The 21,140-nt window shown below is 40.8% G+C and overlaps 1 protein-coding gene and 1 long non-coding RNA gene across 5 annotated transcripts in view; one reads left to right on the top strand and one right to left on the bottom strand.

The window, feature by feature from the left end:
- The window catches only part of Rad51b (RAD51 paralog B), a 634,368-nt gene that overhangs the window by 50,701 nt on the left and 562,527 nt on the right, over positions 1-21,140 (bottom strand). The gene's annotated exons all lie outside the window — the stretch shown is intronic.
- LOC124976164 (uncharacterized) lies at positions 7,021-19,885 on the top strand. The gene is made up of 3 exons (XR_007107003.1): positions 7,021-7,100; positions 10,578-10,675; positions 17,632-19,885. It is a non-coding gene; the product is annotated as an uncharacterized LOC124976164 (long non-coding RNA).

Genomic DNA, 21,140 nt, shown 5'->3' with positions numbered 1-21,140 from the left:
GAATCTGGAAGATCTTGACATTTCACACTGAGTCTATTTTAGACAGCCCTATTCCAAGAGAAACATTCCTTTAACTTCTAAGACTCCCCTTGCAGGGGGAGGATCTGAAGCAAATTTCATCTGAGTTCCTTTTCTACTCCAATCTACACTAAAATGACTATCTTCCATCTCCAGTTTCACTGATTCCTCTTGACATCACAAGAAAACCATTCTCACTCCTTTCCCACTTTCTTCCTCCACAGAGGCAAACTTCCAAGTCCCACCACAAGAAGCCAACCCCCACTATCATGTCTGGTGCACCCTGGGGTCTCCTCAGAGCTCTCATGCCCACTTTGGCCCACGGCCAGGGCAGGAATCCTGGCCTGGGGTGGGGGATGTTGGACATTTCATCTGCCTCATATCCTCTGGATACCATTTCTTTTCAGCAAGGAGACTAAGGCAGAGACTGAAATCCACTGAAATATCTAAAATAAAATGAGGTCTTATTTCTCATTTTCATTCCCTACTTTCATCATCTGATTTGCACCCTCAGTGTGGAGTAGGAATTGGTCCTTTTACCTGGCCAGCTATCTTTAAGGGTGGTCTGCCAACTGCACATGGCCTTAATCTTCTGGGTCCAAACGCAATAATGGATAAATGCCATTTAGTGGTTATTAACTGGAGGTGACTTTGTTGACAATGTCTAACTGAGAGTGCTACTGGCATCCAGAAGGTAGAGACTGGCAATGCCAGTAAACATCCTGTAATGTACAGGGCAGTCCCCTGACAAAGAATTATTCAGCCCCAAATAGAACAATACTAGGTTGAGAACCCCTGGGTTAGATAATACCAGTCACATGTATTTTTCCTAGTTCAAGCAGGTCCAGGTATAAATTAAGATGGAAATCAGTAACAGGTCTCAACAAATGGGGATTTCGCTTGAAGGAAAATTTAGTGTAGGAAAGAATAAAATTTGGGTTAACCTTGGTTCATCATGGACACTATTCAAAAATTAATGTGAACACAAATAATCCAGCTTGTGCTAATCTGATTGCCCCATTCCCCTATTTAAATCCTCAGTAACGCTCTATGCCTGAGGATAAACTTTATGTATGATCTATCAAAATGCATAAATGCATTCTACTGTCATGTACAACTAATTAGAACAAATAAAAAAAAATATCGGCCCCTGAACAATGCATTGTGGGCACTTCCATCATCTGCCTCCCTCTCTCTCTGGTCTCAACTCTCTAAGCTCTGTCACTGAATGGTTCACTGTGACCTCCTGACTTCTCTGTTCTCATCCTCCTTGACCTCTTGTCAGCAGCTGATAGAGCATCCACTCTACTGGCCTTCTCTGTTCGCCTTTTACATGTTGATTACTTCTTTCCCTGCCTTAGCTGTGTGGACCTCAGGAAGCTGGAGAGACCATATGTTTTCCTAATACCAAATGCCTTCAGTGGCTAAGAAGGTAAAGGTAATATATGTACATTAGTAAAGAGTCCAGGTGTTGGCCTATCAATGTGTAAAAAGTCTGTATTACCATGAAGAGGTACTCCCTTCCATTCTTTTTGAAATACACAGCCCTCTCAGTCTACCTTTCATTTTCCACTTCTTGATAAAGACACTTTTTTTTTCTGCTATAGGAAAATCAACACTTTAGGGGCAATAGCAAATTATATTTGCATTTTTAAAAGTAGCTTTATTTAGATAATTCACACATCATACAATTCACCCATATGAAAGGTACAGTTCAATGCCTTTTACTGTACTCAAGCATCATTCAACAATCACCACAATCAACTTTAGAACATCTTATCAGCTCCAAAAGAAATCCCACATCCTTTAACCACTGTCCTGAACACCCCATCCTTTGCCCCCAGCTCCAGCCACCATTAATCTACTTGTTGTCTCTATAGAGTCATCAAATGACTTTTAATCTTAGAATATTAGGGAGGTGACTGGGAGTAGCTGGGACTATGTTTGAGTTTTGAGAATTCATCCAGGATCTCAAGGGGCAGCCTCTGCTGTCATGAGGCAGTGAAAGTTCATAGTTGACCACATCTTGTTGAGTTTTAAAAGAGAAGACAAAAAGCAATATTTTCTGTAAAATTTCCTGATTTTTAAACTGTTAGCTTGATTTTTAAATTTTTGAATTTTTAAGACCACACAAACATACTTGTGAGCCAGATATCTTGTTCCCATCAAGCTAGCGATGTCTTCTCCATGTGGCATAGCCTCACTGTTGGCAAGGCCTGGGCAGGTAGGGGATTTCTAAGCATCTGTCTCAACCTCTAAATTGTCTCAGCAGCTGTCCTCCACTCTCAACCACAGGGACTGCAAGTTGGACATATGAATTTTAGCACTGTCACTTTAATATATTCAAAACAAGCTTATAAGTTCCCATATAAATGTACTCTTCTGTTCTTTTCTTCAATCTTCCAGTTACCTGCTTTTGAAACCTCAGTTCCATTTTTACATTTCTTCTTCTCCTATGTTTTTCATTCGAATATAGTGTGAAGTCCTATTGATTTATCTGTAAAATCTCACTCACATCCACTTTCTACTTCCACTCCTCCTAGCCCAATCTTAGACCCACATTAGTTTCCCCCTAGGAATGACCAGGTTAGATTTCTGCCTGGTGTTCTTGCTGCTGTCAGCTTCTCCATAATAAAGACCAACCTCTATTTTCTCACCTGTGAACTTTCTCCAAGCACACATAAGCACACTACCCTGCACTTAAAACCAGCATGCTGAAAAACTTTCAGAGGCTCCCAAATGACTTCAAAGAATTCTAAGTTCCTAAGATGGACACTCAAGAGCCTTCACCTGTGCTCAACCTGCCTTTTGCACTTCTCTTCACTCCACTTCACACAGCCTTTGCTCCAACTTGATGACTTTTCCCCCAATTCCCCTCTGTCTGGAATGCCCCTACATCCACATGCCCAAGACCTGCCCTGCCTTCAATGCCATGGTCCATGTGCCCACTTCTCTTACCATTACAGAAATAATGTCTTCCTCCTCTAAACTTCAATAAAACTTTACTTCACTCTATCTGACACATTCTATCATGACATTATATTTGTGTGCTTTTCTTATCACCCTTAATATATATTATAAAAGGGTCAGACGTATTTCTAATTTATGCCAGCATGCCTGACTCAATGCAAAATGTGAGACCCAGATGATGCTTAAAAAGAGTGATTAAATCAATAGTAAATTATTTCACTAAACTCTGAGCCATCTTATATACTTGTTATAGCAGATTTACATTCTTAATTCTATCTTGCTTAAGTTAAAATTAACAGGTTTGCCTTTTACAAACAAACTCTAAAAGCCAGTTGCTTACATATCTGCTAAGGAATAGAATGAAGAGAGACTGAGCTTTAAAGTTTGCCAAGAAAAAGCTACATGTGAATAATTAGGAGTTGCTAATTGGTTAAGTACCCTTTTTGAGATAAACTGGAGGAGTTTCCCAGGTCTAAAGGTAGACACAGGATGTTTTCAGAGGTTAGAGCCGCATTTGGACTAGTAGCAAGTATTTTAAGAACTCCATGACACTAAACTAATTAAAGCAGCAAACAAAGTACCATTTACTTGCCTCCTCAACAGGTAAACTCAGGTCTCAACTAAGGGCCATCTAAGAGTGCAAATGATCACAGAAGCTTTTCCAATAGAAACTGAGTAAGCTTGAGATGTATTCCCAGGAAGCCTTACAAACATCAAGCCACTGTAAGAGTTATAGTAGCAAGACCTTGAAAGTTAATGATGATAAAATGTTTTTAAACGTACTATACACTAGGCATTGTGTAAGTCCTTTAATTACTGTTTGAGTTTCATATCTTAGTTACATCTTTTTTGATCTTCACAGCAACCCAATGAGATAGATAATGTTATTCCTATTGACAGGCTGACGCTCTAAGAGTTAAGTCACTCCCTTAAGGTCACACGGCTGGTTAAGTCTTAACCACTATTCGTAATAGCCTTTTGCAGACTCATTATGTCTCTCAAGTCAAATATCCTGTTATTGTGCTAAGCCTATGGGGGTCCTTGGGAGAGCTGCGAGAGCTCAAAGGCCCATCTTTTTGGATGACACTGGCAGAGGTATGTTGTGAGCATCTTATCTCTCATCTGAACTCTGAATGTCATTCAGGCTCCACACTCAGCTTCCTCTGTTCTGATGTACATTGATAATCTAGGGCAAAAGGTTTCCAGAGAGACAGCACATGTCCTGGCTCGGCAAATTATTTAACCTTGCTTAACTGGCCCTGCAGCTGGATTCACGCAAATCAGGTGGCCTGGAACTGACCTTCCCTCGTCAGAGGTTTAAAATCTGGTCAGGACTAAGAAGATATTTCATTTAATAGGGCCTCTAATATAGGAAAACAATTGAAGGTGATTATGGTGGTAGGGTCACTTGAGATAGGGAGATGGAGAAGCTGTCAGTTATTATTTTCAACCAGAAGCTTAGTGGTCTCATGTCTTTTGACTTTTCCATCATTCCTATGAGAAAACTGATATAAATAATTGTTAATACTATATATGACAGAATTAAGATATGAGGAATCTGCTTACTGGCTTTTCAGAAAAGGTGATTTCCTGCCCAATGACCTATTTGGTCAGGAAACAGATAAGTGAATCTTCTCTGTGCTCATCTTAAGAGGAAGTTCTAAAAATTGGGGTGTTTTCTCCCTCTCTCCTTTTGATGATTGTGATATTTAGATCTGCCAAAGCAGTATGACTTAATTGTCGGGAATTCGGCTGATTTCAATACAAATTTTTAAAAATAAAGTAAATGAACTGGGCTTTCAAAACATTTTCACTTGGGGAAATTGTCCATGGTCACAGAATTGAACCTGCAGAAGCATTTGGGTAAGCTACATAGAGCAAACCTAATTTGTTTGTTCTGAAGTCAAGGCTGTCTAAAAAAGAATGTGGGAACATTCATTCTCCACTCTCTCAGAGATGCCTTTAGGTAAGTCAAAGCAAGTTCTCTTTCTGTGATGCTTACCCATCTGTAAAGTGTGAAGAATAATTTTTGCCTCCAGGCAACCAAAGGTTCTTGGTGACCCTTAGATGGAGATACTTGATACGGATAAATGACAGGAGCAATGATGATCAAACACGGAAGATGAAAGTCTAAGAAGAAAAGCTTAATCACCATATTCTCCATTTTTTATCCTGCTAATCATTAGAAAAGATAGTAAAACTTAGTAATGAAGTGGTTAAAACATGGATTCAGTTTCTGGATTATCTTTCATGCCTACTATCTTTTGGATTCTATTCCTTACTCCTTTGGAGTAGGAGTTAGTTATGAAGACAAATTTCTCACAAGGCAAGGAGCTGTCTCCCTCTCTATACACACAGGGTGTAGCCCTGGTGCAATCAGACCAGAGGAGGATAACTAGGTTGTTATGTAGCTTTAACTTTCAAAAAGGTAATGGGCCTCTGGTACCAACCTGTGTCAGTATTCAGAAGGGGCCTGTTGAGGAGCCTGTAATGAGAAAACTCCTCTGAAAACATTTCAATTTATGACTCCTCTCCTAAGCATTTCTGGTAGGTCAGACTGAATCTCTAATGCATAACAGAAAAGTGTTTGCCCTGTAGCAGAAGGGTCAACTTTAAAAGGATAGACTTCTCCAAGTTTAAAAAAAAAAAAAGTGAAGAAAAACAAAGCAGTGACTCCCAGAATAGGAACAGAGGGGAAGGAAAAGTTCGTGGCCTTAGAGGACTGAATATTCTGGATATTTGGTCCTTCCTTTCCCTTGGATGAAAGGCAACTTATTGAAACTAAGGAGGAATTTTTTTTTTTTTTTTTTTTTTTTTTTTTTTTTAAAGAGGGGGTTGATCATACTTAAAAATGTTTTCAGGACTGAAGTAAGTCCAGGGAAGGGGTGGTATGTTACCACTGAAACTGACATTCTCTTTCTTATCTCTGTCCTCACATTCTGAAGCCTGTTCTATGTAATGCATGAGAGCTGCTGACTAGCAGGCAGGGCCCCACAGTTCTATTTCTGACTAAGATCAGGTGGGAGAAGGGAGCAGCATACAAAGAACATCAGAGTAGGCCTCAGTAATGACCAGTTATATCACCTCTCTTAGCCTCAGTTTCCTCATCCATGAAAAGAAGTTGTTGTTCAAACTCAAATGTTCCTGTCTGAATTAAAAATTTTGTCTATAGTACTCTACTGACAAAAAGTTAGTTTCTCATTTAGGACCCCAGGAAGTCTGAGAATGCAATACTCCACACGTTGTCTTTGAATTGCTATGTCCTACCCAGCCAACACCCATTTATGGATACATACCATACAAAAGTGTGCCCCTTGTTCTGACAGCAGATTTCTCTCCAGACTAGGAATTTTCTTTGTCTATTCTACCTATTAAAACCTTATGATGGGTAAATATGAACTGGCTAGTGGCCAAGTTTCAGCGATGCAACTTCACAAAAACAAAGCTTTAGGGTGGGAGTCTAAGTCCTAGAGTAGGGATCAGGAGGGGATTATCATCTATTAAATTCAGTTTCTCCTGTTTAAAACCAGGTCCAGGGCAGTTGCTGAACTTCAGCCTAAGCTTTTCATTGGGGCATCCCTTGGAACTGGGGAAGTGATTGAGAATCTTGATTACCCCAATAGAAAGATGAACTAGAGGAAACATTTAGATTTGTATTTCCCCAAATCTCCAAGTAGTCTAAGCTATCCCTGTGGGTCTTGTTCTATTCAATGCAAAATGACAGAATTTCAGCAACCACAATGGAAGAGGAAAAATGTGTTATAAAGGAGGGAGAGAGACTGCCTAGGCTAGGCTATTTCTAGAACAAGGATTCAAGGTGACCTACAAGCTCCATGAGGCCACAGGGCAAAGGTATCAAATAAAAGAATTGGGATAGGCTCAGACATCTATTCTCCAGCATAATTAATTTCCTTGGGGGCTTGTAGTTCACTAACTGAACCTGTGAACCAGCTGTATTTAGTGTGCAGTCTACTTCCTTGGGTCTCTAAAACTGACAATGGTCTGTAGGTCAAGTTCCAACGGAAGTGATATTTTTGACCTAGCTCTATAAATAGAGCACTGGAAAAAACCCATCAGCTGCAATGGCCCCAGGACCACACGCTACCTATCAAGTAAGTAACCGCAGTATCTGTGCTACCATTTTAGTTGAGAAAGAGTTTTTGTTATTTATATTCTCCTGAGCTCTGAGTTTCTCAAAATACTTTAAAGTTGTTAGTTTTCTTTCAGATTTACAAATAAAGGATCTGAGACATAAAACCATGTAACAACTGCCTCATCCAATACCATATACCCATGAGGAAGGCATTTAGTTGGCTAATAAATAAAGTTGCTTCACTTTGGTAAAGCAGAACATTTCATTTGCAATGTCTCTTGGTTGGAGGTGAAAGGGACAAATGCAGTTCAGCTTTTGCCTGCACTACATACCTCGGCTGACTGAAGTCTCAATAAAACTCATTGCTGGGGAAAGAAAGAAATGTGAAGCAGAGAACAGAAAGGCAGGGCAGTCAGCACCTCTGGAATGCAAGATTTAGGTAGGGATTAATCCTCTGTAGCAGAAGGTGCAGCAGGAGCAGGGGCGAGGTAATCTCTAGGATAAAGGCTGGTACATGCCAGCACAAATCACTCAAACGATGACACTGGCTTTTGTGTGGGGAGAAAGTATTTCGTTTCCATAGTCTTGAGTGGTCATCTAACCAGGTCACTTTTGAAAATGGAATGGGGACATTTTAATGATTATATTGGGATAACAGGTAAATTGGAACTATAACCAAGATATATGGTCACATTCCAGGGACACCATGTAGAAAACAACCCAGAATCTGGGTGAGGATGTTCAATCTCTGAGAAAAAGCTCAGTATGAAAAGCATCCCATGTGACAACCAAACAGTTCTGAAGGGAATACTGCATAGGGCTTCTCTGCTGTGTTTGGAGTGACAATCATCAAGGTCCTCAAAGATAACTGGGGAACACTGGCAAACTAGAAAGATCAGAACTGGTGTTCAAACAGACACCATCTCCTCTCATCTGCTCAGTTCCTGATATCCCCTAGGAGGTCATGTCCCTGAACCTCTTCTCCAATAGTTCAACCATCTTCCTGCTGTCTTCTATTTAAGGGGGGAAATCCTGAATGATGACCTGGACCTAAGTCTCCTGACCCTTTGAAACAAACTTTCTAATTAAAAGTGAATTCACTTATTAGAGAAAAACATGCTGCCCTTAGGTAAATGCAAGCAAAATAAAGCAAAGAAAACAAAAACAGACCATTTTTAAAAACCTGAGGCATTTTCTTTTTGAATTTTGGTTTCATTCAAGATAAAGTCAGAGCCAAGTATGGGGCGCATGCTTGTAATCCCAGTTATGTGGGAAGCTGAGGCAGGAGGATCAAAAGTTTAAGGCCAGCTGCATCAACTAAGTGAGACCCTATCTCCAAACAAAACAAAATAAAATGGGCTGGGATATGTAGCTCACTGATAGAGCACTTGTCTAGTATCATGCAAGGCCTTGGGTTTGAGACCCAGAACTTGGGGCGGTGGGGAAGGGGAGGGTGGTACAGGACAAGACAGAAAGATCAGAAAGATGCTTACATGAAAATTTTTTTTCCACAATGGATTCTATCTGCTTGCTGTGAATTCTTCAAATTGCACTTATCAGCTGTCTTGGCATGACCTTTGTTTTTCTGCTCCCATATTGGAATCCCAGGCAGCAGGAGGATACCAGAGCTGGATTCTAATAAATCTTAAATATTATACATGGTCATCATCTCATTTTTGACTATCTGATATTTATTTCAGGTGACACTGGCCGACACAGAAGGAACACAGCTGCTTGCTCTGATCTTAAATTGTTTATAGCCCTCATGGCTGGGGACAGAGGTGGGGGGAGGATCACCCTCCAATGTGTGCCTTCAGTCAGCTGACTTTGTAGAGAGAGAGGAAGGGTAAAAAATTTTTAAAAAGACATATCCTTTATCAGTTATTCTTCCTGATAACTATATCACTTAACTGAAACTATATCATTTAACTGACTTAAAACTATAGTGAAGTAATATTTGGTAGCTTTACATAACCAAGGACCTGGATTAGACAATGAGAAAGTCAGATGACAGTGCACTTGACTAAAAAGCCAGGGGACACATGTGATTTTCTTTTGGGAAGTCAGCTCACAAGGAAAACCCAGGACTGAGAGTTGGTTCCTTGCTGGTGCCTTAGCTGATATGGACTTAGGCCTGGATGAGACTGCTCCTGCTTCAGGTCCACGCTGGATTATTGGCTCTATGAAAGCAGTTAAGGACAGAAGAGAATACTGTTATTTATCAGGACATACATTCTAAAAGAAAAATATTTTTGTGAAAACATCAGTAGCTTAAAAAAATTAACACAAAACTTTTCAACTTAATGAAATCTCTAATCCTGGGAAAAAAATGTCATAAGAGGGGTACAGTGGCACACACCTGTAATACCAGCAACTTGGAAGGCTGATGTAGGAGGACTGCAAGTTCAAGGCTAGCTGGCTTTAGTAACTTAGCAAGATGCTGTCTCCAAATAAGAAACAAAAAGGGCTAGGAACCTAGCACAGTGGTAAAGTGCCCCTGGATTCCGGCCCCAGTACAAAAACAAACAAACAAAAAAAGCCATAAGGACATTATTGGGACACTTGGCAAAGAGTGAACCATGCTGTTATATTAGATAATAGCATTGTATCAATGCTACTTTCCTGGGTGAGGTAATTACATTGTGGTTATGTAAGATAAATTGTTTTTCTTGGGAGACAAATGCTGAAATATTTGGAGATGGAGTAGCACGATATCTATAACATTCTCAAAATGGCCCTGCAAGTATTACAAAAATAAATTGATAAGATGCAAAAGAGATAAAATGAATGTGACAAAATGTTAACAACCTAGGTAAAGGGTATGTAGGGAGTTCACTGTACTTTTCTTTTGAATTTTTCTGTAGGTTTGAATTCTTTCCCCTGGACCCTACCCCCTAAAAAATTAGTGTGAAAATTTAGTTTAGCCTACCCTAAGAGATGATCACGGATATAAAATTAGGACATTGGAGTGATTTCTGGAGAAATTATTAGGGCATTGTTTCTGTGCAACGGAATCACCTCACTCACTTTAAAACAATGCTGAATTCTGGGTCGCAGCCCAAACTTAATGAATCAGCATCTCCCAAGTGCTGCCCAGGAGTCTCTATTTTTGAAAAGCTCTCCAAGACGATGCTCAAATCATGTGTGAGACATTTGCTGTTTTGCTTGTAATTGTAGTCTCCTCGGTCCCCATGGACAGTGCATGTACCTTTATTTTTTATTTTTGTACTGGGGATTAAACTCAGGGGCACTTGGTCACTGAGTCACATCCCCAGCCCTAATTTGTATTTTATTTAGAGATAGAATCTCACTGAATTGCTTAGCGCCTTGCTTTTGCTGAGGCTGGCTTTGAACTCAAGATCCTCCTGCCTCAGCCTCCTCCCCAACCACTGGGATTACAGGTTTCCCACTGTGCAGCTTCTTGAGGACACATTTGCATTAGCAAACCTCTACCTTGTATCTTGTGATATGACTCTGTCTCCTTTTCATTTTGAAGGCATCATTCTGGAGAATGTCCTTTGGCTCAGTGTTTAAGACTCCAGTTTGCTGCCTTTTTTCCCCAATCCACTCCCAAGGGGAATACAGAGAGGAGAGGTAAGTGCTCTTTAGAATGGCCATAATTCATCTGACCGGAGCTGTTGTCAGAGAAGTCACCCAAAACATTAATTTAGAAAGTCGTGGTGGAGGAGGGGCAACTGACAGCCTGAGGTATGAAACAGGCCAGGGCTGGTGCCTGGTCACTCAGAGACCCTCATAAAATCCCTCCTCAGTCATGCTCCCTGACCTGCAGTTCTTTAAGACATCATCTTTCAGCGTTCCAGCAACTCTTGTCTCCTTGGTGAGACAGAAGCAGAGTGCCTCTCAGGGAGTCAGGAGAATCAAGGGGGACAGGAGACAGCCGCCCTGAGGTGCTTTGAAAACGCAGAGGACATAAGTGCAGCTGATGAAATCAGCTGAAGTGTTTCTTTCCTTTGATCTCAGGACATTGGCACAATCATTACCTCCATTTCATACAGAAGTGACTTGATCACTGAAATCTATTTCACTGGAGGCAGAGCTGGGGCCTGAGCCCAGGCCTTCCAGGACTTTCCACGGTCCCTGTGCTTCCTTTCTGGCATCAGAAAGCACATCATTGTGGAGAATGCTTTTAATTATCACCTTGCCCAGAGCGTGAAGATTTATTGTTATGCTTTTCTCCCACCCGGCTCCATTGCCCCTTGCCCCTTGGGGAAGCAGAGGATCCTGATAGGAATCAGGGTATATTCATGCGTGGGAGGGAATGGAATGCTGGCGTCACACATGCTTGCTGCCCCTGAAGGCTCTCAGAAGAGAGTGAGGGGAAGAAGTGTGGTGGAGGGGATCTCAGTTCCCTAACTCCTGAGTTTTAGATGAGAACCCAAAGGGATTTCATTTTCCCACACTGGTGAATTTGCCTTGACTGCTGAGTTCCCTCAGTGCTGCTTATATTTCCTCTACATCTGGAACTGGGCTTCCTGAGTCAAGACCAGAAGAAGCTGGGGCACTTCTCCTTTTGGGAGGTATGTGCCCCCACATGTGCGCACACATGTGAGAGGGATCATACAGGTTAGGGATGTCCCTGTGGCCACCCAGCCAACATAAGGCTCACAACAAATGGAGGCCATAGGAGGAGGAAAAAATTCCATTTTTGATAGACAATCACAGTGACCTCCAGAACAGAGGTTGCAAGGTTCTAGCAACATGCAGATTTCTAGAGTGTGCATTGTTGGGAGCGGGGGCAGGTGGGCAACAGAGATGACCATCCTTTATATTCCTCAAGTGCCCTTCACAGGGGTGTCCCAATCCTCAGGGATCCAGTCAAGTATTTTCAGGCAGCTGCCTCATAAAGGGAAAGGGAAAATAATGAGAAAATGTGCTGATGCTAGTGGGGTTATTTTAACTGGGGGGAACTGGTTTTGGTGAGCAGTGGATAGTCAGAACACATCTGCAAAATATGAATTCTTAAGCAAAGCAATTTCCTTCTTCCTTGACAGCCACTATTTATCCAGAAATAGGAAAGAAATATCCAGAAACAGGTTTACTAAAAATGACCAATATTAGCAGAGTAATCAAGACCACCATCTTGTGTCACGTATCCCACATCTCAAATGTCAGTTGATGTAACATGCAACAGTCAAGACTTGTGAGGTAACATTTTAGGATAATTAGTGTGTTCCAGGTGCTAGGTTAAGTGCTTCACTTACATTATCTCTATGAGGAAGGTACCATTATGAGACCAATTTTACTTGGCAAATGGCAGAGCCAGGATTTGAACACCACAATCTAGCTCATTATTTCTGTTTTCAATGATTCTTTCAGTTATTTAGAAAGTATTACAAGAGTGAATATTTGTCTTCCCCTGTGGGAGGGAAAACTTGTGGAACCTCACCCCCACCCCATTTTCTAGACACTCTACTTGTCTTCCTTATTAAATTTTAATATGCAATTTCTTTTTCAGAGTCATCTGTGCCATCCTAGAAAAGTATATTTTGATAATGTTCTCTCCTTATTGCTAGGAAACTCTTAGTCATATGATAGGCTTCTAGCAACTGATACCAAAGAAAAAGAAATCTCCAGGTTTTCTCCAACTGAAAATATGTAAAATAACCCCAGTTGCCAAAGCCATGACTGGCTGTCTTTCTATGATTATAATTTACACATCTGGTTTACCTTCTTTAACAGAAATGTACAATTATATATCTTAGGACATTTCTATATTTTATGGCATTTTAAAGTAGAATTGCTTTGTTAATCATCACCATAATTCTATTGATATTTACATGATTTTTTTTTTTATCAGTGTTAACTCTACAGTGAAAAAAATAAAATAGGGGAAGTTAAACACAAGAGTTAAGAAGAACCCTGAAGAAAGCCCATGTTTTCATGTTCTATGCTTCTGGGGTGGGAAGAGGGAAAAAAAATCATAACTAATATCTATAAGCATCTACTATAAAAAGCTCTTAATCATCACAACAACAAAATGAAGCAGATACCATTATTGCTCCCATTTTATAGATGACAAAACTTTACCTCCATTGTACAACTAGCAAGTAGAAGAGCCAGGATTCAAAACCTTGCACAGGGCCCCTGTGCCAGCCTTACCCAGGACTCTGACAAGCAGCAGTGACTGGGATTCTTGCTCTGAACACTTCCCACACTAGCAAATGAATTAGACTCTAACCAAGGATTATTAAAAAATCCTTAAACCAAGGATGGCCCATAAAGTTTTCATGACATTATCATAGGCCCACATTTATGAAACAAAGTAACGGTATACACAGAAGAATCCCATGTTTATTATTTTTTGAAATAAAAGATTCTATCATTGGTCCTTAGAAAAGTGATGTACCCAAGGTCATGCACTTAAATCACTGGTCAGTAATGGGACAAACACCCCTTCATGTCCACCCCTTCAGTCTGTTCTATTGGTTCACTTGGAGGAACCCATAGACTCACTGCCTGAATCTGGGTACCTCTGAAGCTGTCTGTGGCTCTGTTTAAGACGAAAGGCTCCCTGGCAGCCCTAGCTCTAAATTAAAAACAGCATAACAACAATGACATAGTAGCAACAATAAAATAATAATAAAATAGTGGAAGTAACTCGAGGGTGTAAAACTTTCGTTAAACTGATAAAGAGAAGGAAAGGGAGTTCCCTATTTAAACAGGCAAGTGCCTGCCAGCAAGAACCTAAACTTGTTATTATTCTGTATTTTCTTTTTTCATGACTGGAAAGTTTTTCTATTCTGCCCCCTTCCATCCCTCTCAAAAGAATCACAAACTTTAAAAGTAGCAAGCCGTCACTTTTAAAAAATTTTTAAATTAAAAAAAAAAAAAAACATATGATTGCAAAATTGTTTTCTCTGGGGGAAGGGCAGACTTTTTCTTAGGGAGAGCTAATTTCATAGGATTGGAAAAGGAGAGAGATGAGAGGAGAAAGGGTGGGCACACAGAAGAAGGGAGGCGGGAGAGGGATAAAGAGGAAGAATCGCTGGCTTCAAAAAGCAACATTGTCCAGAGAGGTGAAAGGGAACAGATGGCCGTGGAGAATGTGGCCCTCAAAGCCCCGAAGAAAAGGGCAATGCTGACAGATCTTGCTGTTTCCCATTGACACTTGGGTGTTCTGGGGTGGGGAGCCGAGGCCAGTGCAGGGGACAGATCTCTGTTCCCAGCAGCTCACTGGGACACTGGTGCTGAGGCTCACTGAGAAAACAGAGCAGGCACAGGGGTGTGGGGCAGCAGCTGTGGCCACAGGGGAAACCACAACAGTGGGCAGCAGCAGGGACCTGTGGGCTTCCACAGCCTTCTTTGCTGGCTTGACCCAGGAAGGTTAGCACAGGGCTGGACTTGGTCCTGGCAGAGGTGAAGGAAAGGACAGGAGCCAGAGAACCCACAGGGGGAGGCATGTCTGGGGTAAACAGATACCCGGGGAGAGGGAAATGAAGAGAGGATTCCAAGTGCTTTTAGAAGATTGAAGACATTCATACTACAATAAACAAGAAATCTGGGTCTTTGAAAAAGGTCAGAGAATCCTGCCAAGTTAATCTTATATTATTTTACAGCATCTCAGGGCAGAGAAGCAATTTGCTGAGGAAAATTCAAACATGAGTTGGTGGCAGACTCAGGAAGGAACCCTGAGTTGGTCTCAGAGATCTGTCAGCCCCTGAAGAGGTGCAGGCATTGATCATGGGCTCCCCTGGCACAGCAGGACCAAGGAGGGTTCCTGGGGTGCATGCATCTTAGGCACAGGAATGGGACGCCTGTGGGCTCCTTGCATGTAGCTGTACCACACTGGAGGATGGTCATTGGAGACTCACAACTCGTTTCAGAGCAGGAAGAGTACAGGAACCCCTGGCCTGCTGGTGAACTTGTCCTGCTAGGAAGAGAAAGTCTGACAGCCTCTGCAGATGGAGGCCTGGAGAATGGGTGAAGAGGGGGACTGGTTTGCGGAAGCAGTGATTACAAAAAGGCTCATAAACTTCAGGGGACAAAGATGTAATCAGTGCAATTTCCTTAATATAACTTTGATCAGGAAAATTATCATTTCAAATGACGTCTTGACCTCTCTATACCCTGAGGAGTCTCCTGCTTCTTAAGAGGGAACCACATTGTTCCTGTCTTACGGTCCAGTCAGCCCAGGGAGCGACACTAGCTAAAAACAGTTCTCCAGTTCTGATTTTCCACCCTTCCTGCTTGGCCCTGAAAAGGACAGCAACCTGCACTGAGGGCTAAGGTCTGGAGACAGTGGAGCACAGGTTTGGGGAAACAGACCCCTCATCGGAAAGATCATTTGGAAACATCCCCACACGTCAGGCCCCATGAGCATCTCCCATCTAACCTTCTGAAAGAGGAAGGGGAATTAAAAGAAAGTTCTAAATATATTGAGTGACTTGAGAATTCACCTTTACCTGGGGCTAGGCCTCCTTTTCCACCTGAATGAGGATGCCAAAATGGCCATCAAGTCCCACATTTCACACTGTACGTACATCTGAGTTACTGAGAAAATTCCCATGGAGCGGCATAATAAAAAAGATCGACCATGATAAAGACCTGGCCTTTTATTTCCCTGCTTCATCCAAATTGCTCCCCAGGCGCTTCAGACTTAGAAGCTCCACTAATCAACCTTATAAACAGCAGCCCAGTCTCTGCATAGAAATTACTTTGTATAGCTCCTAAGTGAAATTCCCCCAGGGGATAGAAGATGCCCAAGGCTTTAACAATCACAACATAACAGCCTCAGTATGAGAATAGAAGACAAGCACACTTTGACATCCCAATTGAAACTCCAGGCTGAATCCAACATAGAAGAATGTAATTACCTTTCCTAGTTTGATGGTACACTAAAGAAATTGGAGAAGTGGAATACCTATTAGGTCCCCACTAATCCTCCTCCTACATTCAAAGCAGGGCTAGTTCCTGGAATTCATTTCTGAGTATTCTTACTCCCCACTATTGTTAAACAGCTCAATTGATAAGTGCTTCCAGCTAATAATGCGTTCTGCTGAGCTCACCCCCTCCTCTTTCCCAGCAGCTCAAAGCACTTTACAAATATCACCTCATTATTCTTTATAGCACTCAAGTGAGCCTGATAGGTGGAAGGGTTCATTATCTTCTCCTTGCCAATGGGGAAATAGACAAAGGAAGGAGAAGTGACTCGCTGAAGCCAACAAAGCAGAGGCAGAACTGGAACTAAAACTCAGCCATTCTCCTGACTCCCAATGTGCACATGTCCTATGTCAGCTTGTAAAGCTGATCTGCTGACAGGGCAGGATTTCCTCGCTGTGGGCTGTGTTGTAATCAACAGGTCCACAGAATCAGGGCAGTGGGCTGGAGGGAAAAGTGCCTGAGTAGAGATGGAGAGACCCCTTGTAAATGGCCGTAACTAGTTCAGACAAGTTTCTTCACCTGTGAGTTTCACAGCCCTCCTCAGAGGAGGTGTTTAGATTATCGGGTTCTTCAGCTCTTAGACAAGGGATGAAGTGAGAGTTCAAAAAAAGGGGTTCTATTTTTCACCAACTCCTTGAGCTCATCCCTCTTGCAAGCTTGAAATAGCAACCCTGTCTTTCGATAGAGTGCTTCATGTCATCCACTATCCACCCAAATAATAGTGGGGATCAAATCAGTCAGTGTGACATGACAATTGGGAGAGGTGGTGCTGGGTATCAAGGCCAAGTACTAAAGAGACACGAGACAGGCAGGGAGCGGGAAGACAGAGGATTGCAAGGGCCATAAAGGAAAAAACTGGCAAACAAGACCTTGAGCCACACCTCAGCCTCAACCAGGGGCACTCCCCACATTCCATGGAACCCATGAAAAGTCCTCCACAGTATAAGATGACCCAGTGACAAAGGGTTTGCTTTGATTTTTCTAAATAGAGGATTCACTTTCCGACCCCCAAACTCATGTGAACAATGTCCCCATGTACCTTGTAGTGGGGATTTTCCATTTAAACAGAATTTCATTTTAATGAAATAACATTAATATGCCTTCTTCAAGTTAATTAAAACTGGATTATACAAAAGGTTTTGTAGGTTTTAATTTGTGTGGTTTGAGCCCTATAGGCCAGAGTTAAAAAAACAAAAAACAAAAAAACAAAAAACAAAAAACAAAAAAAAACCCTGCAATATCTCATCACTCTGATCTTCTACACTTTCTTTTCCTAAATGATGCTTTGCTACTCTTCATGTGCCACAAAGAGAGGTGGAGAGAGAGGACATTTAGTAAAATCAATATTTGTTTGTAGAAGCAGCCCCCACAACCAGCATAATGACCTTGGAAAGAGTTTTGGGTGCTGGGCTGATTACAGTGACTGGATATAAAAGACTGACTGAGCAGCCGCCAGAAGAAACACATTTTTGTAATAATTGAGTTGTTTCTATTGGCCCAGCCTTCTTTGCATTCACCATGGGAACTAAGTCAAGTTTGTTTGCTTTTCTTTCAGAGATTAGAGAGCATTCTTCTTCTTTCTACATACAGAGTAAAACGAGAAAAGAATAGGTATCTCCTGAAAGTTTTCTTTTTTTTTTTTTTTTTAGGATAAAATTTTAGTCATTTTTAAGTACAGCTGTAAAGGCAAATGGTTGCAAACTCTATTCCATCTGCTCTCTCTGAGGACCTGAGCTTGACCTTGTGGAACCTTCTTTCTGGGAAGTTGAAGAATTTCCAGGATTAGCTCAAGTCTGAGGCTGCCAACTGTGACAATCTACAAAGCTCTCTTAGGTAATGATTCAGACCCCATTTCTGCTCAAGGCCAAAATGGTCCCCAGTGAGTTGAAGATACTCTCATTTCCTGAACCTAGACTATAATGTGAGTTGACCCCGGAAGAATTTTGGAAGGCAAGCTTCAGCATCTCTGCATATTAAAGATTCAACAACTGATATATCTGTGACAACTGAAATGTAATTAAACTTGGAAAGTAAGGGTGAAGAGGTCATCAGAACAAGTTTCAGAAAGAATACCACAAGAAGAGAGCATGCAAGAGAGAAAAAAGACTCACAAATTTAATGACGACTAATCTTCACTAATTCTGGAGGAAGGTGTTTTTGAAAATCTCCTGGACTAAATATTTTAATTTTCCAGCAGAATACCAAATTTCCAATGCTGTTTAGATAAAATGCCAAATTCATCTCACCATCCCAACCCTGAGTTGGTTAAGAATGAATCTATCTTCTTACTGATGTCAGCTGGCCCAGGAAAGAGAAGGCTGCAGGGACAGCACTAGTACAACAGGGTCTGGAGGTTGCCCTGATCACTCCTCAGACACTGTCTTTCCTTGTATCTTCCAAACAGTGCAAGCATCTAGGTGGCTGATGAAACAGCAAAGTGAGCTTCTAACGTGTCTCTGTGACTAACTCATTCTGTTACCTCCATACACCTCACTTTCTCCATTTGAAAAAAAAAGAAGAAAGTAGGCTTAGAGTACTTCTAATGTTCCTTTGACCTCTGAGATGCCCGGTGACTACTATATCTCTGCATAGACTGGCATTTTTACCAGCTGTGGTATATTCTCTACCTTTTAAGTTTCATCCAATGTGGGTCTCCAAGGTTACCCAATAGTGTCTGAGGAGTCTCAGGTCATGCATTCAAGCTTTGCTTGCTAATAGGAGCATTTACTTCTTCCACCCCTGCAGGATGGAGTTAACCTCAGAATTATAGTGTTCCAGGTGACCTTAATCAGGGAAACCCACTAGTATATGCCAACAGATAAAATCCAAAATGAGTAAAGATGAAGACCCCAAACATGAAGATTTAACAAGTCCAAACTATAACAGGTTAAGTTCATGTGTGAACATTTAGTCAGTAAAGAGGCAGCTTTTTAAATAAATGACTAGAATTTCAAAACTTAGATTTTTCCATTATCCAAGATTTGCAAACTAGTTAATAACCCAGCTCAGCAACTATATCCATAACAATGTATTTCCACAATGTTAGTTGAGGAAATTTTAAGAACAGTCAGCAACTCCAAGGAACTTTTCATTCAAGGACTCCAAAATGTTATGTAAGTATTATTTCTTATGATCCCAAACAGATGTGGAATTGAGGCTCTTCATCTGAGAAATAAGGAACATTTTACAAAGTTGTCTTGGGTTAGAGAGTAAGCCAGAACTTGACAGAGATTTCAACAAACCACTCAGAATTATCTGGCTTCTAATCTGTTGCACATTAGCAGAATACCTGGCTTTAAAATAATAGAGTAAAAAACTCAGACGATTCATTGAGAAGCAATGTGTCCAATTTGCTCTTCAATATCAGATTTCCCTAGCAACTCGATGGTCCATTTGCTTACTATCTTCATTTGTAAATCTTTTGGAAGTCTGACCAGGATGGCCCAAATATAGATCTGTCAGAATTATTAATACATAAAGGCCATGTGTGTTATTGATTTTTAAAAAATTAATTTTCACTCTTCTACATTACCTTTCAATTCAGTTTACAGTGCAGCTTCCTTAAGATAGACTGACATTTAGAACACATTGGTAAATCTGGATAAAATGAGTACAAAGCTAATAGCAAAGAAGTAGTACAGCATTATGGTCTAATTTTTAAAAAATGACATAAGTTTTATACATAGAAAAGTGGCTAGAATTATAAATACCAATATTTTACATCATCTTACTGTAATGGTTAAAATCTTTATTTTCTTTTTGGCTACCTATATTTCCTATTGATATATAAAGTAACAGATAAACTTTATAATATTGAACAAAAGAACTAACACCAATGAGGTTCAGAACCTCCTATTCAACTTCATTTATATAAAGTTCAAAAACAGGCAAACTAATCTATGATTGTAGAAGTCCAAAGAGTGGGTAGGTACCATTAGGAAGAGAGTGGAGGGGTGGGACAAGGGTAATGAGAGGAAGTGGGGCTTTAGTGGGAGTACTAATGTTTTGCTTCTTAATCTGGGTGTTGGTTGTATATGTGTGTCCACTGAGAAAATTTGTGTAGCTGTACACTTATGATGCATACACTTGTTTGTTTGAAGAATATACTTCATTTTAAAAGTTACTTAAAAATCAAATACTAAATTCAGAGGCTTCTTCACACATACTGCCAGGAAATCCAGAGGAAAGGCTCTTTTTGAGGAGGCAGGGGAGGGGGATTTCGAACTGTACTTTCAACTGTACAGTTGTCTTCTTTGGGTGGTGACAATTATAAGGAAGAGACAACCATAACTCCACAGAAAAGGGCCCTGGCATCTGACTCCATAAAAGTAGGAAAGGAAGCACAAATTTATGTCATTGAAGCGTCCTGATTTGTGATATCCGTTGACAACACAAAATTAATGATGACTCTGAAAATCTGAGCAAAAAATTTTCATTCAACTCAGGCTCACTAGAAGGGTTGCACGGACCACATGCAGTTACTTTGGCACATGCAGTTCCTGTACAGCTACTTGAAAACAAGTAGCTGAATCAGCTACAAGGGAAACCCTGTGAAGGTAGGGACTGGTATCCCCAAAGCTTAGTGCAAGATCTTTATAGGATAGGGACTCAATAAATACTTTTGAGGTGAGTAAATATATAAATCTACTTCCATAAAGAAGAAACTATTTCAACCCAAGTAGAAGTACCGTGAATGGTAAAGGGGAGGGAAAAGGATGAACTTAGGATGATATATACTGGAATGGTGATAAGTGTTTCTGTCCCCTTCACTATTCCTCAACTAAGCTAAGATGGGCTAAGGCATGGGGAGGTTTGTTTTGCTGTACATGTATGGTAAAGCAATCTAGAAGAATAGCACTGTCCAATATAAATATAATGCAAGCCACAAATGTAATTTAAAAATTTCTAGTAGCCATATGAAAAACAGATGAAATAAATGTCAACAATGTGTTTGAGTTAGCACAATGTGTCCAAAACATTATGACCCCAACATATAAAAAATTAAAATATTTTACATCATTTTTTCCCATTTTACATCTTTGAAGTCCAGGGTGCATTACACTTACAACACATTTCAAGTGCTTAATGGCTACATGTAGTTGGTGGCTATTGTATCGACAATGCTGGTCTAGGAGGATGTCCATTTGGTGGTGCAGGT

Source organism: Sciurus carolinensis, chromosome 2 (assembly GCF_902686445.1).
Source record: "Sciurus carolinensis chromosome 2, mSciCar1.2, whole genome shotgun sequence".
In the NCBI taxonomy this organism is placed as follows: domain Eukaryota; kingdom Metazoa; phylum Chordata; class Mammalia; order Rodentia; family Sciuridae; genus Sciurus; species Sciurus carolinensis.
The sequence above is the reverse complement of the archived record's forward strand: the minus strand, read 5'-3'. Positions and strand labels throughout refer to the sequence as shown.